The following is a 14,341-nucleotide window of genomic DNA, read 5'->3' on the forward strand; positions in this document are numbered from 1 at the left end:
GGGAGAGACAAAAGCTATGAACAGTAATAGAATTGCCTAGGTTAATTGATATAAAGTAATTCTTAGTGTTTGCAGTCAGTTGTTAGATAAGATTAATTTTCCTGGGTACTGCTGTATGTGTCAATATTCTGCACCATAAATGGACAGAGTTAGTTGTAATATATGTGGTAATAAACTTGCCATTTAGTTTATGTACTCTTGATACATCAGAAGTAATTTACTAGATAGTTGAATGGTCACGGTCCTCCCAAGAAAGGTGACACAAACACCATTGAGGAAGAGATGTGTTGATCCCTGTTTATGATTTCTTGTTAATATAGATTATAAAATTGACACCAACTAAAATCAAAACCAATCAACACACTTCACTAGCTTTCCTGAACCCATTTTTTGGAACCTGACTAAAGCCAATGTGGAGTTTGACGTTGGTACTTCAAAGTATAGACCTTCAGTTCACTTCAGTGGTTAAAAAAGTATTTATCTCTCACGTTATGATTTATTAAATTTGTGTCACTGATGGGGAAATACAGATACATAAATAGTATGCCCTTATTCCTTATGAATAATATGTGGAAATTGAAATGAAATAAAACAATATGTTGGACAGTAAAATAATGGGGACATTTGTTTTTTTTAGATTGTTAACATCTTTGCTATGTATGAGTGTTTAAATAAATATATAACCAAACTATTCTTCTAACTTGTTTTTTTTTAATTTAGATAATAGGTATATTTATCTTTTATTATATTTATTTAATATTTGTATCTCCCATTAGACTCCTTAAAAGCAAATATTCTAAAAGCTCTGTTAATTCTTTAAAATAAATATACAAAGTCTCTTACTTTAAAACAGAACAGTTTTGTTTAGTCTAAGACATCTGTGACAATATAAAAAAAAATGAAAACGGCATAAATATTAGCACTCCACTTTGTCTCTTTAGCTTACTGACAGAAAATCATATGAATTTGTATGTTAGGAAAAGAAGACTACCACAGCTCTTTTAAGATCTGTGTTATTTCTGTATAGAATATATTTTAATGAAAAACTCAGCTAATGTTAAAATTTTATCTGAGATGGCAAAATGAAACCTATTTCAGAGAGGTGGACTCAGTTAAAATAAACTATTGCATTAGGCACAGAAATCACAAATATTCTTTCAGTGCTAGAAAGAAGTGTTCTATTGGCATGGAAAATTTCCAGATCTCAGTAAGACCAAGGAAGCAGCTTGTTTCCTGAGATGTGAAACAGTGCTTATGACTCTTCTTTTTTCCCCTTTTCATATAAAAGAAAAACATAAAAGGAATAAAATAAAACTACCTTCTTTCTCCCTATTATGAGACCAATTTCAATGCAGCTATGTGAAATTAATATTGTATCAAATAAAAACCTGTTTTCACAAAATAAAACCCAAACCATTGCAAACTAGAATATACACAAGCAATGCCAAACACAGCAAAGAGACCATAATAGGACCATAATGCTTATCTTATTTACAGCACTGTGCTTTCGTTGTCAGAAATAATTGTGAAGGGGAAGCACAGAAAATCTGTCAGAGTTTTCTGATGCTAAATGGCAGTCATGCATAAGAACAGCTCTTAATTGTAATCCCACTTTAGATCCTGGCCTTGGATCAGTATTGCTGTGGATTGCTTTTGATTTACATCTGCAACCATTCCAGCTGTCATGGCTTGCTCCTTAGTCTGTCCACTAAGTTTTGTAATTCTGCTTCATGGGCAATAGAATGTGATCCATTGGCTTCCATACTTTCTAATTGCTCTTCCTACTGTTGCACCACCAGATGTGCAGTGAGACCAAGAATGTAGCATTCCAGATAAAGCTCTTCTAAGATTTTGGTTGACAATGGCTTATACAGATATGCCAGTCTTGCAGACTCTGAGCCAGTTTCTGCCTCATGTATGAGACCTCTCCCAAATGGAAGTTTTCTGATGATTATACATGACTAATTTTAAAAGATTGTATCACAACATACTACCTCTGCCATTTCCCATTAAAAATATCTCAGACAAATAATGTCCTCATCATTAGGCCTGAGGCATACTTCTGACAACCTGCTGTTTATACCTGCGTAGGTTAGAGATTGTTAACACTTAACTCATCTGAGCTCAGTCTTTATCACCAGCTCAGTCTGTTTGTGAATACCTGCCTAAGACTGTCATGCAGGTCTTTATATTGTGTGGTATAAACCATTTCACTGCTTCTTTTGGCATAGTAGCCTCTTTATACCTTTGAAAATTCTACTCTCATGTAAATTTACTGAGACCTTGAGAATCATAACAGTGTGTGTCACATCATAGAAAAAGTTATTCTTCATGTCCTACTTGTGAACAGATTTTCAGGAAAGCAATAAATACTTGTCAGTGATGCAGTCCTCTTCTTCAAAAATGTTTATGTTGTGTATCCATCTCAAGAAGCATTGGTTTAGGCATCTGACCAGTTTTGGGGGAATTATCATTATCTAGACCTGGAATGAATATATTTCATTCCCTATGACTTCAAAAATGTATCCATTCAAATTGAGTTACAGGTATTTTATAATTCATAGGAATCCCTTGTCCTTTAAATATGCTTTTCAACAATGATGGAATGTATTCACTTGTTCAACAGAAAATGGACTTACTGAAATGTGGAACATCTTTCCAAGCTTCCCCCCAAAAGCTAATCACAAGAGTTGCTTGTGTTGGAAAACCATACTGCTTTATATGGTTGTTAATTAGAGATTTTATCATAACAGAACGTATTTTTGATTAATTGTCCTCTACTTCTGATATAGCAATAAATTGATTTGCTTGTTAAGTTATACCTACCTAATCAATACATCATCTGCCCAGTACAAGATCCTGTGCTTTGGAAGCCTTGCTATAACTATGGAAATAGTGAAGCATATAATCATCTGCTACTGACAATCTGTGTTGTAATAAAATAGTATTTTCCACAGTCCCAGGCAATTTGGGCTCCTCTGGTAATCTGCTCTACAACAATCTGGCCTTACAGTTTTCTGTAAGGTTTGCATTGCAGGATTTTTATGTGTGCGTCCTTGTACATACTTACCTAATTTGTACTCAGTGCAAGAGTTGAACATAGTGTAGATCAATGTTTTTAGCATTCTGTACAAATGTTTTTAGCATCCTGTACAGTAGTCCATTAGATGCTGTTCATAGTAATGTAACAGCAAAGCACCTCTCTATTACATCTGTCCCATGTTCTGCTATTGAAGCTTTGTGTGTTATAGTTCCTCCTGGCAAACATGGCAGCATGGCAGCCAGGTTTTCCTTCTTGGTTTCTATAAAATTTCATTCTGTTTCAGTACGTGTAGTAAAGAAGTTCCTAATCTATCTTCACGTGTCCAACTGCATGATGACTGGGCCAGGGAGATTAGTCTAGAAAAGTATAGAGCACATGAAAAGCAACGTGAAGATTGGAAAGTCAGACAATAGGACAGTTAATGCTATGAATTTATGTCCATTTATTGGACAGTAAGCACTGCAGTCACACATAACAGCACTGTATCTAGTTGCTGCAGAGCTCCATCATGTTTCTCTGACCACTGCCAAGTTATGCTGTTGTCTCAGCAGAGCTGTCTTCCCTTGGGTGCCCTCTGTGGTTAGTCTAATTATCTGCAGGATCTTTTGTAGAGCTTCTTGTACTATAAAATTTTCATTTTTGCTACTGCTGAAGTCTTCATCTTTGCTGTCATCTGTCTAGATTCCTTTTGTATTTACCATCTTTCAGCCTTCATTTGAATTAAATTAATATTTTCTACTTGGATCTTAGCCTTCCCTTTCTTCTGTTTCTGATCATGTTCCACCTTGATTGACACTGTAATTATCATGTCCCCAGCTATTATGTGGATGTCTATAATAACTCCATATGTTTCACAGTTGCTTTGTTGAAACAATTTCCTCATTGCCCTTATTCCAAAAGCTAGATGTTATCTATCTTGTAGCTGCCTCAGGAGTTCCATAGTCTAGATGATTCCTCATTTAAACAGACTTGCCAATATCGGTTGGTTTTTTTTGTCTAGAAGAGTAAATATGTTTTCACCAAGTAGTCCATGCTGAACATCTGTCCGTGAACAAATGGAATAATGCTTAGAAAAGTCCTGTTAAAATGTCTGGGATTAAGATAAATACAGGGCTTTTTTAGCTGTGACTAAATTATAAACTTCTGTGGGTACATTAATTTTGGCCTTGGCCTTCATTTACGAGATGCTTGGGTACAATTTTGAGTCTGTCTCCTGCAAAGAGGCTATTTTTCTGGCCAAGCTGGATAGTAGTGACTGACATATGTACTCTGCTGGCATATTTACAGGCCTGCAAGGGCTTCTTGAATCATACAATCAGATTTTTCTGTGTGTGCTGGCTGCCTTAATACTCAACACTTGTATTAAGGTATTGCGGTTTCTCAGTCTAACATGAGAGACAAAGTGCTGAAGACTTGACCTTAAATGGTGTTCAAGGGATTTTGCTTGGAACTGCCATCTGTTATAAGTGTAGCACCAAAGTAGGTGGGACCCTGGCATCTGACTCAAAAGATGAACTGAGAAAAACTTAACTTCAGGCCCAGTATCAGTCTTGACTATTAAAATGTGGAAAACAGATTTGCTGCACGTACTGAACTTCTTTTCCTGCTCAGCATTATTCTCTTCTGGGTGCAGATTTAATCAGATTCAATTTCATCCATGCATTTTGAGTGTTTCCACACAGGTAAACTTAGTTCAACTGCATACGAAAGTGTAATTATTTAATTTTATAATTTTGCAACATGCTACTCTGAAGGCTGAGCAGAACATAGTACTTGTACACTATAGCACACATGCACTGTTCCTCTGTGTGAGCTGTTGATGTCTCTCTTATTCCGGTTATGTCTGCCTTAGCTGCTAGCAAGTTTCTGAGGACACCCACACAATATGTGTTTGCAGGAGGGAGAGGTTACTTCAGGTTAGATCTAGGCTTGCATGAACTGAATGCCTGTTACCAGCTGAAGTGTATTATGTAGAAGTGCATCAGGTGAAGTCCTGCACTGTATCTCGGTCTCATCCAAAAGAAAATCAATTAATGCACCCTGATAGTGCCCTACAATGCAAACCACTGTGTAGTAATTGGAGGCAACTGGGGGATTTGCTTCACAAGGGCACTTTTGGTCTGAAATAGAATGCTGCTGTAGAGGTAACCTGTGACTCTCAAACATTGTGATACTCTCTAGGATTCTTTGAGCTGGCAAGAATTGTAAGGATGGAACAAGATTTCTATTTCAGTGCTTCTGTCTTATAATATCATGCTAATCACTATTAATTTTTTCCATTCCAAATCACTACCTGTGACAGTCTTTTCTAAAGCCTCCTATTCCTGTCTCTTGCTTCATCCTGACTACATCTTTTCTTGGTATTTCCAAATACATAATGTCTTGCCTCTTACCTCTGCTCTGTTACAAACTTGTGCTACTACTTTTTTCCTATACATAAAAATTGATAGTCTGCAATTACCCTGAAGACTTTATCAGAATCAAAGCGTACTCATAACCATTACACATAATGAAAGGCTGTTATGAGCTTTAAGAATCTTGGGAATTAAAACAGAGCTTTTAAATCCCTTACTATATTGTTTCCTGGAGCCTTGAGCTGTATGAGGAGTACTGGTCCAATCACCTCCACTTCTCTGTAATATTGCCAAGAAGAAATTAGGCTGGGAACGGCTTAGAGTTCTTCCAGTGTATTTTTTTTAATATTGCTTTTAAGTTTATTTGTGTTACTTTTTTTCATTTGTCATATATCTATAGTCTTGGACAAAATAACCTCTTCTTGCTTTTACCCAACTGGTGTCATTTCTAACACAATGTTTCTCAGCTCTTGGCTTTCTATACTACATGAATTCAGAGTGAGACCAAAGTATGTTGAAAACTTCTCTTGCCAAATAGCATACTCTACCTCTAGTCCTCCAGACTAAGTATGTTTCATATAAGAACTGCTTCCAACTTCTTCCTCTAATAGAAGCTTAGTTATCAGAAATGACTTATTGTAATGCAGCATCATTACAGTATAATATGCTTGTGTTAACTTAGTTTTCTGGGGTGCATTTATACCTCTATATTTAGTATAGAGGAGAAAGAATCAGATCCCCTGTTTGTGTTGGAGCACAGGACATCCTTGAAAAAGAGGTAGCATACATGTCACTTCACTCATTTAAATAGCCTTATGCTGTTGAATAGGTGACTCAGGTAAACAAAATATTTAAAAGTTTAAGTACCTATGGGATCAGAATCTTAGTGTGTATTAAATTAGTTGAGGGTAGAAATCTGGATAAATATAAATACAATAGTCTGGAAAGATTCAGTATAGCTTCAATAAAGGGAAGTCCTGCATTGCAAACCTCTTGAAGGTCTTCAAAGGAATTGGCAAACATGTAGCTATAGGTGATCTGGCTGATAGTTTACCTGTATTTGTCCAAAGGCTTTTAAGGTAACTAAGTAGTCATAGAATAAAAGGGAAGGTCCCACTGATAAATCGCTGGTTAAAAGATAACCAAAAGGGAATATATATTTATTTCTTAAAAGAGAGAGAGGTTACCACTGTAGTTCCACTGAAGCTGTGCTCAGCAACATATTTATAAATTATTTAGAAAACAATATTATCAGTGAGTGAGACAGTTTTCAAATGGTATTGTTTACTAGAGCTAGGACCTTAGAAGTCTAAGTGACTATGTAATGAAGGGGCAGTTGACATTCATTGTAAATATATATACAACATGATGCACATGAGGAAAAACAATCCTAACTTCACATGTGACTGTCTGCAACTTTGCCATTACCACTCACAAGTGAACTGGCGCTACGATAAATAGTTCTGTCAAAACATCAGCTTAATGTTCAGCAGTGGAGAAAAAGGAATGTTAAGAATTATTACAAAAGGAAGAAAGACCAAATGCTAAATAAATACTTATACCACTTTGTAAATATATGCTTCATCTTCTCCTAGAAGACTGATTTTTTCTCATTTCACTACAGCAGAATATAGGCCTACAGCAGAAATAGTAAAAATTCAAAGAACAGCAAGGATGATCAAAGATATAGAATAGCTTCAGCATGAGTAATGATTAAACTGAATGATTTTTGACTGAAAGAGAGATGACTGGATAGGCATATGGTAAAGCTCTTCAGAATCATAACTATCTGGAGATAGTTGTGGAGAGACCTCTTCACCGTTTCTTACAGGACAAGAACTAGGGTGCTAATAAATAAAGCTGGTATGAATCTAGTTTAAAACAGAAGGAGGTGGTTGATCAAGCACTGGGGTTGTATGTCTTTTGAACTTTTTGCCCAAGGATGTTTTATATTAAAAAAATTAACATGGACTCAAGCAGACAACTGTAAATATACTTAGAAATGTAGTGCAAGTACTTGGGAGAGGTTATTAAATAGATAAACTACATCAGGTTCAAGAAATTCCATAAACTGGAAACAGTTGAGGCCAGGAAAGTATCAGAGAAAATACAATCTGTGCTTGCCCTGTACTTGCTTTCCCCTAGCTACTTCCTTTGTCTTTTAGAATCAAGATGCTGGGATACTAACATTACTCTGAACCTATGGTCTCATAGTTTTCAGTACTTCAGTTCTGGTTCATTATTTATTTATATTGTCTACTTACTACTTACTTATATTTATTCTTGTAAATAAAATTAGTTTCTGCATTAGTACATTTCAGTATACATTAGTACATCTTCATTAGTACATATCAGTCACTTTATTGAAACTGATTCATTTACACTGACATTCTTAACAAAATTGTCCAAATTTGGTTCTCTGTTACATACAAGCAGTCTGCCAACCTCTCTGATTAACATGTTTTAAAGAAGAAAAGTGTCAAAGAAAGTTATTCATGTGATTAATGAGGAGTATGAATAAAAACCATGTACTTACACACTGGAAATTACTGGATGAACTTTGCCATTAAACTAAGTTAATTAAACTTATATGAAAAAGTCCATTTAGTAATTATTGCGTATGAGTTGTTATGTGCAGTTGTTTCTTCTAGGTTTATACTGACTTTGCTTGCTCTATTCAGGAACCATGGTAAAGGTGTGGTACTGTAGGATAAAGTACAGAGTTGCTCTAAACTTTTAGTCAGAATGTACCTAGAGACATGATCTGAGAAAAATTTTATCTGAAAGCAACACAGAAGTTAACTTTGTTTCATGTCAGATTCTCTTGAAAAGGAAAAGGTAACTTGTTAGTATTTACTAAACAGTAATAATTTCAGACTACTACCAGAGCAGGCATCAGACTTCATACTCTTACCAACTCCATGCAACCACCACTCCAAAAAACATAATTATAAAAACCTTAGACTGGCTTTCATTATTAAGTAAGCTTTTACCTCAGGGTAATTACTACAAGCAAAATGCATGCAGTGACAAGGAACTTCAGTATTTCTACCAGGTAAGTAAATATATATAAAAAAAAGAGAGACCTGAAGGCATACTGCTGACCTAATCTGTTTTACCTAAAGGCAAAACTGAAGAATCTTGCCTCTACTAAGCTTTTACTTCAGCATAAGTCTGTAACTCTGGATATAAAGATAAAGCAAAGCAAAAACAACAATAAAACCCAATCCCTCTCAAATTACCATTTTCTAAAGTAATAAAGCAGGAAATTATCTTCACTGAAAAACAAACCAAACCAAAAAAACCCAGGTTTCTAGAAACATTACATGTGTATGTTTCATTTGGAAAATCAGGCAAATCACCAGAACCCTGGCTTAGATTTTTAAAAGAATGTAAACTTGCAGGTTGCTTGCCAGGAAAAAAAAAATATTTTATTTGAAAAAACCTATACGATTCAGTCTAATTAGCAAATTTTGCCAAGAATGGTCCTTGACAAAGGACTAATATCTATCCCCACACATAGTCCACCCCCTGCCCCCAGGGGCCATTATGAGTTATTTGCATCCTTACAGTTTGAGAAATTTCCTTCTTTTGTAACACTAAGATGATAAAGATCACCAGACTATTCTCAAAGTAATCATTAGTAGACTACTTTGTTTTCAGATGAGTCCTAATTTAGACCTCAGGTAAACAAATGAGCTATCTCATATATCTTGTTTTCTCCAAAAAAATCAAGGTGTTCATTGCTCTGTTTAGTTAGCATATGATAACTAAGATTACCAGTATGAGGTAAAGTCCTAATGAAGATAATCAGTTCATAATTTCAACATGAATTTGGAGATCAAGCTGGACCTTCTCTGCAGCACAATCTGCTATGGCGAATTACTAACGTGTGAAAGCTGCAAATTGCCTGTCTTCATTAGGAATTTATTAGGCCTTTGTTACCATAGGTGGAGACACACCTAGTTTCCTAGTGAAGACACATCCTCCATGAAAATGGCTTCCATGCTTGGAAAACGTTTTGCTAGCTGCAGGCAGGCAAGAAAGTAAGCAGGCAGGCAGACTCAGGCACACAGAGTTTACAGTCATTTGGACTACTTGCCTGCTTCAAATTAAGCAGCTGCTAAATGCTTTGTGGCTCACAGCCTACATTTTGGAATTTGAGGCCCTTCCCCCTCCCCTATCGGTTTGAGAGACCCTGCTGTCAAGACCTTTATGAAGATGGGGTTATGCAGACCTTTAATTTTTTTTGCTGAGAGAGCTATATACAGAAGGGTTTTGTTTATTTCATATAGCTAATATTTCTCTTTTCAGCAAGAGGTTGCTTATTTTTGTTTGTTTTAGTGGCGTTTTTGTTTGTTCACTTGCTTGACAGTATGTTCATGGAGCAGAAAGTTTGTGGAACCTAAAGAACAAATATTAATGATGCTACAGGGTAGATAAATAAGATTGTTAAGAAAACTGATAGGAACCACTATCTAAACAAAACTAGTGGGTTTTTACTTGTTTTCGAGAAAGTTAACTGAAAACAAACTTAGCAAATGGCAAGATTCCAAATGCTGTAGCTAGAACATGCCGTAATTAATCTTATAATTTTTTCTGATGTATGACAGATAATGATTCATTTTGCAATAACTTTAATATAATGCATGACTGCTCCCTTTCTTTTTTGTCATGGAAGATGGAAAACAAACAACATAGGAAAACATTGTCTTGCTATGCCTATTATGACTGTGAGAAGGCAGGGGATATAGGAATGGATTAAGAGTGTAGAAAGGTACATCTCTTGCAATTAGGGTGGATAGATAGTCTTGACAGAAATTGTCAATCTAATTGCACCTTTTCTATGCCAATCATATAGTTGTAACTTGCCCATAGCCCCACATATGTTTCCAGCCTCCTAACAATACAGAGTGAAATTCTTGACCTCTTGCTAAATAATTGCTGTCTTCTGCAGGCTTATAGGAATAACAAAGATTTCAAGTAGTTAATATATGTGCTACTGTTTATGTACATATATGTAAACACATACATGCATAAACATACATGTACATAGATGTATGTAAACAATACAATTCAAAATAATTAGGAGATATTTAGCAAATTGTTTTCTCACCTTGTCTTATGGGTATCAATAAGTCAACAAATTAATGCAGAAGAAATTGATAAAAAAAGGCTCAAGAATTAATCTAGTCAATGAAATTAACAGCAACTATTAATTTAATTAATACTCATTATAAAACAACATCTTATACTCTTAAGATTATATAAACTGATTTCTTTTTTTCTCCTTTGTTTTCACAGACCATGTGTTTTGAATCAGTGATTCCATAGCAGCAGGTCAGTCTGTTATCAGTTATCTATGCTTAACATTTCATTTTAATTATCACTATAACCTTTAGCATGACAGACTATATTTCCCAAATAGAGGGATCCTTCCTGGTTTTAATGTAGATGTTCTGAAGAGTCTCACATTTTCAGATCAATAACTGTGGTGAAAACAAGACATAGTTTACATTGGTTCGTCAAGGTTAAATTCTACATGTGCTGAAGCTAATTTAATTTACTTCATTACTAGAACATCTTGGAGCAATATTTTGACTCCCTATTGCTCTGGGAGGATAGAGAGGGTTCTTAACTCTGATTCAAGAAGAAAGACAACAAGCGTAGAATACATGGAGCCCTTTAAGAGATTATTATTTTTTTTAATCAAAAACCAGTTGTCATATACAGGCTTCTATACAAAACTGGCAATAGAGAGATTATTTGATACCCATGAAGGTGTCATACAAACTGAAATGGATGTTTATATGTGTACTAAATTTATGAAAGTTCTTTACCTGAGCAGAAAGAAAAGTATGCTAAGACAGGACTATGAAGTCAAGGTCATTTAGTTCTGGTGATAGTAAGACATCTTGGTCTAAGACAAGCTGCTTGACCTGCTCTGACTTGTTGTGTAGGCTGCAACAAGTTGTTAATAAGATCTCTAGCTTATCTCAGTTTCTCTGTCAGTAAAATCTGGGTAACAACAACCACCCTGCTTCAGATTAGCTCTTGGGGGATGCTTGTACAACAAGGTGAGGTGTACAGAATCCGTCTCTGCTTACACTGGTGTTCCAGTCAGATGAGTAAGTGAGATGATTGCTCAAAATATACTCTGGCTTTACACAGAGAAGAATCATGCCATAAATGTGGCAGGTAATGTTTTTGTCATTGTGCATTTCATTTGATAACTGCCATGTACTCTTGTTTGCATTGAAATAGCAGTTAATATCAGTGTGGGATAAATCATGCCCTTTTGTTTTCTTATCTAAGTGATCTACCTACTGGGCCTAGTGAAAAGCAAATATGAGTGAAAGCTCCAACAGTAATTGCCAAAGAGATACAGTTTTGCTATGATAACTGTACACATGGCTACACAGGTCTTTTGCAGGAAAGTGTTGAGTACATCCATGAGTAGAGTTATGTAAATAGATCTGATACTGTATCCTGCCCAAATACTTTTATTGTGCTACACACCTTGCTTTAAGCAGTATTGTTTGGCTGCAGAATGTAAGATACACCTACCCAAATGTAAGGTCAAGCAAGTGTCCTTTTTTTTTAAAGAAGTCAGGTAATTTTTAAAAAAAATACAGCAGCACTCTCTCACAAAAAAGGTGTCCATATGAATTGTTCAGTAGAGACGCTATTTGAAAGAATATTAAACTGGCATACAACATAAAGGAGATAGCTGTTTTGAATGCTGTTTATGTGTCCTCATTTAGAACCAGAACATTTTATTATTAACCTTATTTTGGATGTTGTGTTGTTATCACGCTGATACGGTGTTTCTACTTGTAGAAAAATAAGAATACTTATCTTTTTTTTTGCATTTTCTTTTGTGTGTAAAACAAAACTTTAAATTAATTTGACTCTGAATTTCTCTTGGATTTCCTTGAAATTACAAGACTATATGTTTTTTTATGAATTGAAAACAAAGGGTTTATTTAAAAATTCGACGTTTTCTACAATTTTTTTGTTACAATTTTTTCGTAGAAAGTCCAAACCCGTTGTTTGCAGTGGTCAAATTGTCCAATAAACAGGGCTTTTCCATGTAGGAGGCTATGTGTATGTTCACATAGCCATTCCGGGTTGTAAAATGCAGAGTAATTATCTGCTAAGGTTCATATATCACATCAGTGGTAGAGCCAATGTTCTAAATTAAAGTCCTGTATACAGAGACTTCAAAAATCTAGATCATACAATACCTAGTAATTTAATTTAGTTTGTGTAATGGCTAAATACTAACTGGTGAGACTGAATCATCGTGGAATCTCTGGAGAGAACTGAATTAAATACAAACTTGCATATAGGGTGAAGCCTCATCCTTGCAGTTTGCCCAGCAATGTATATACTTGAATGTGTATGGGACCTGATGCAGTTGTGAATCAGCTTGTTTGTTTGCTAGTTCTGTATATGCCTCAGTTTGGTTTTTGATTAGAGATATAGAGGAAATTCCTGCTTTTAGTGATATATTTGGAATTTCAGAAAGGACTTACGATGCATTTTTGGCTGGTTTGTCACTATATAAATGAGCTGAAGAAAAAATGTGTGAGATACTGAGATATTCATTATGTTCTAGACCCAATATCTAAGAACTGATGTGACTTCCACAGCTTTTTCAGTAGCAATAACACTGCTGAATCAAACCCAGAGCAGTGGAGGAAGCTCTGTATGTTTTGGAAGTTTTACAGCTGATAAGATTAGAAAGTGGAACGTGTCCAGTAAATTCAGACAACAGTGACCTTAATGTCACAGTGAATGGATGTTATTTTCTTGGGTTATGTTCTTATATGCTGTTTCTCAATGTACAGAGATAAACCATATGTGTTTGAGAGGCTAACACTTGATTAAGGAACTAACCACAAAAGAAAAGATGAAGTGTTATGAGAAACAAGTGCTTTTCCATTGCAATATTTTACTTAGTTCTGCCTTACAAAACAAGAGCTGTCCTCATAGCCAGGCAATTTTTAGGAATACAAAGTCACAGAAGACAAAATAGACATTGTGTAATATATTTGAAGGTGAAAAGAGGCTGTCTTTTTTAAACAGAGAAAAGTTCGTACACAAAATCAAGTTGGAATTTCAGCATATGGTACCACACTGATGTTATTTTTATTTAGATAGTATGTCACTAGTGGTGTGCACTGTAGATATTAGCAATGACAAGTAGCAGTATGACCTTTCCATGCACTTGCTACTGGAGCACATAAACAAGATCTCTGGAGAATTTATATTGTAATTACTAGCACCATCTGAAGAATGTGCTATATGTCTTTGATGCAGTTTTGCTCAGGCAACCTAGAATTGTTACAGGTACACAGAAATATGACAGTTGTGCTAAGAGTCTGATTTTATTTTATTTTAAGACAATTTGATGCTCTTGACTTACAGATATTTATGTAACAAGTGACGTGAGGTATTTAAAGAATGTATGTTATTGTAATTTAGTTTTTTTACATGTATGAATGCTCAGCAACAAAATAAAACAAAAGCCTATATTGTACCGTGAAAACATCCATACCTAAGAAATTCCTGGTGTCATAATAAGTCATAACTTCTGAATCCTAATCAAAAGCATTTTTCATGCAATGCATAGTTAGATCATGAAACTCGGTCCTACAGTTGCTGTAGATAACAAAATTTTTATCTGCTCCAAGGGAAGCTTGAACAAGTTCATAGGATAAAACTCCATTAGGGATTTCTAAATATGCAGAAATCACCTACAGCTTGGAGATGTCTGCACAAAATTAGTAATCAGGAATACTCACAGAAAGTATGTTGTGTGCTTTTCCTGTTCTTACACTTTTTCTAAGCATGTACTATTGGTTCTTGTCACAGACAGAACACTGGACTACATGAACCTTTGGTCTAAGGTAGCATGGCTCAGTTTTCTTTAAATCCT

Source organism: Haliaeetus leucocephalus, unplaced genomic scaffold (genome assembly GCF_000737465.1).
Source record: "Haliaeetus leucocephalus isolate CR32 unplaced genomic scaffold, Haliaeetus_leucocephalus-4.0 Scaffold284, whole genome shotgun sequence".
NCBI classification, from domain to species: domain Eukaryota; kingdom Metazoa; phylum Chordata; class Aves; order Accipitriformes; family Accipitridae; genus Haliaeetus; species Haliaeetus leucocephalus.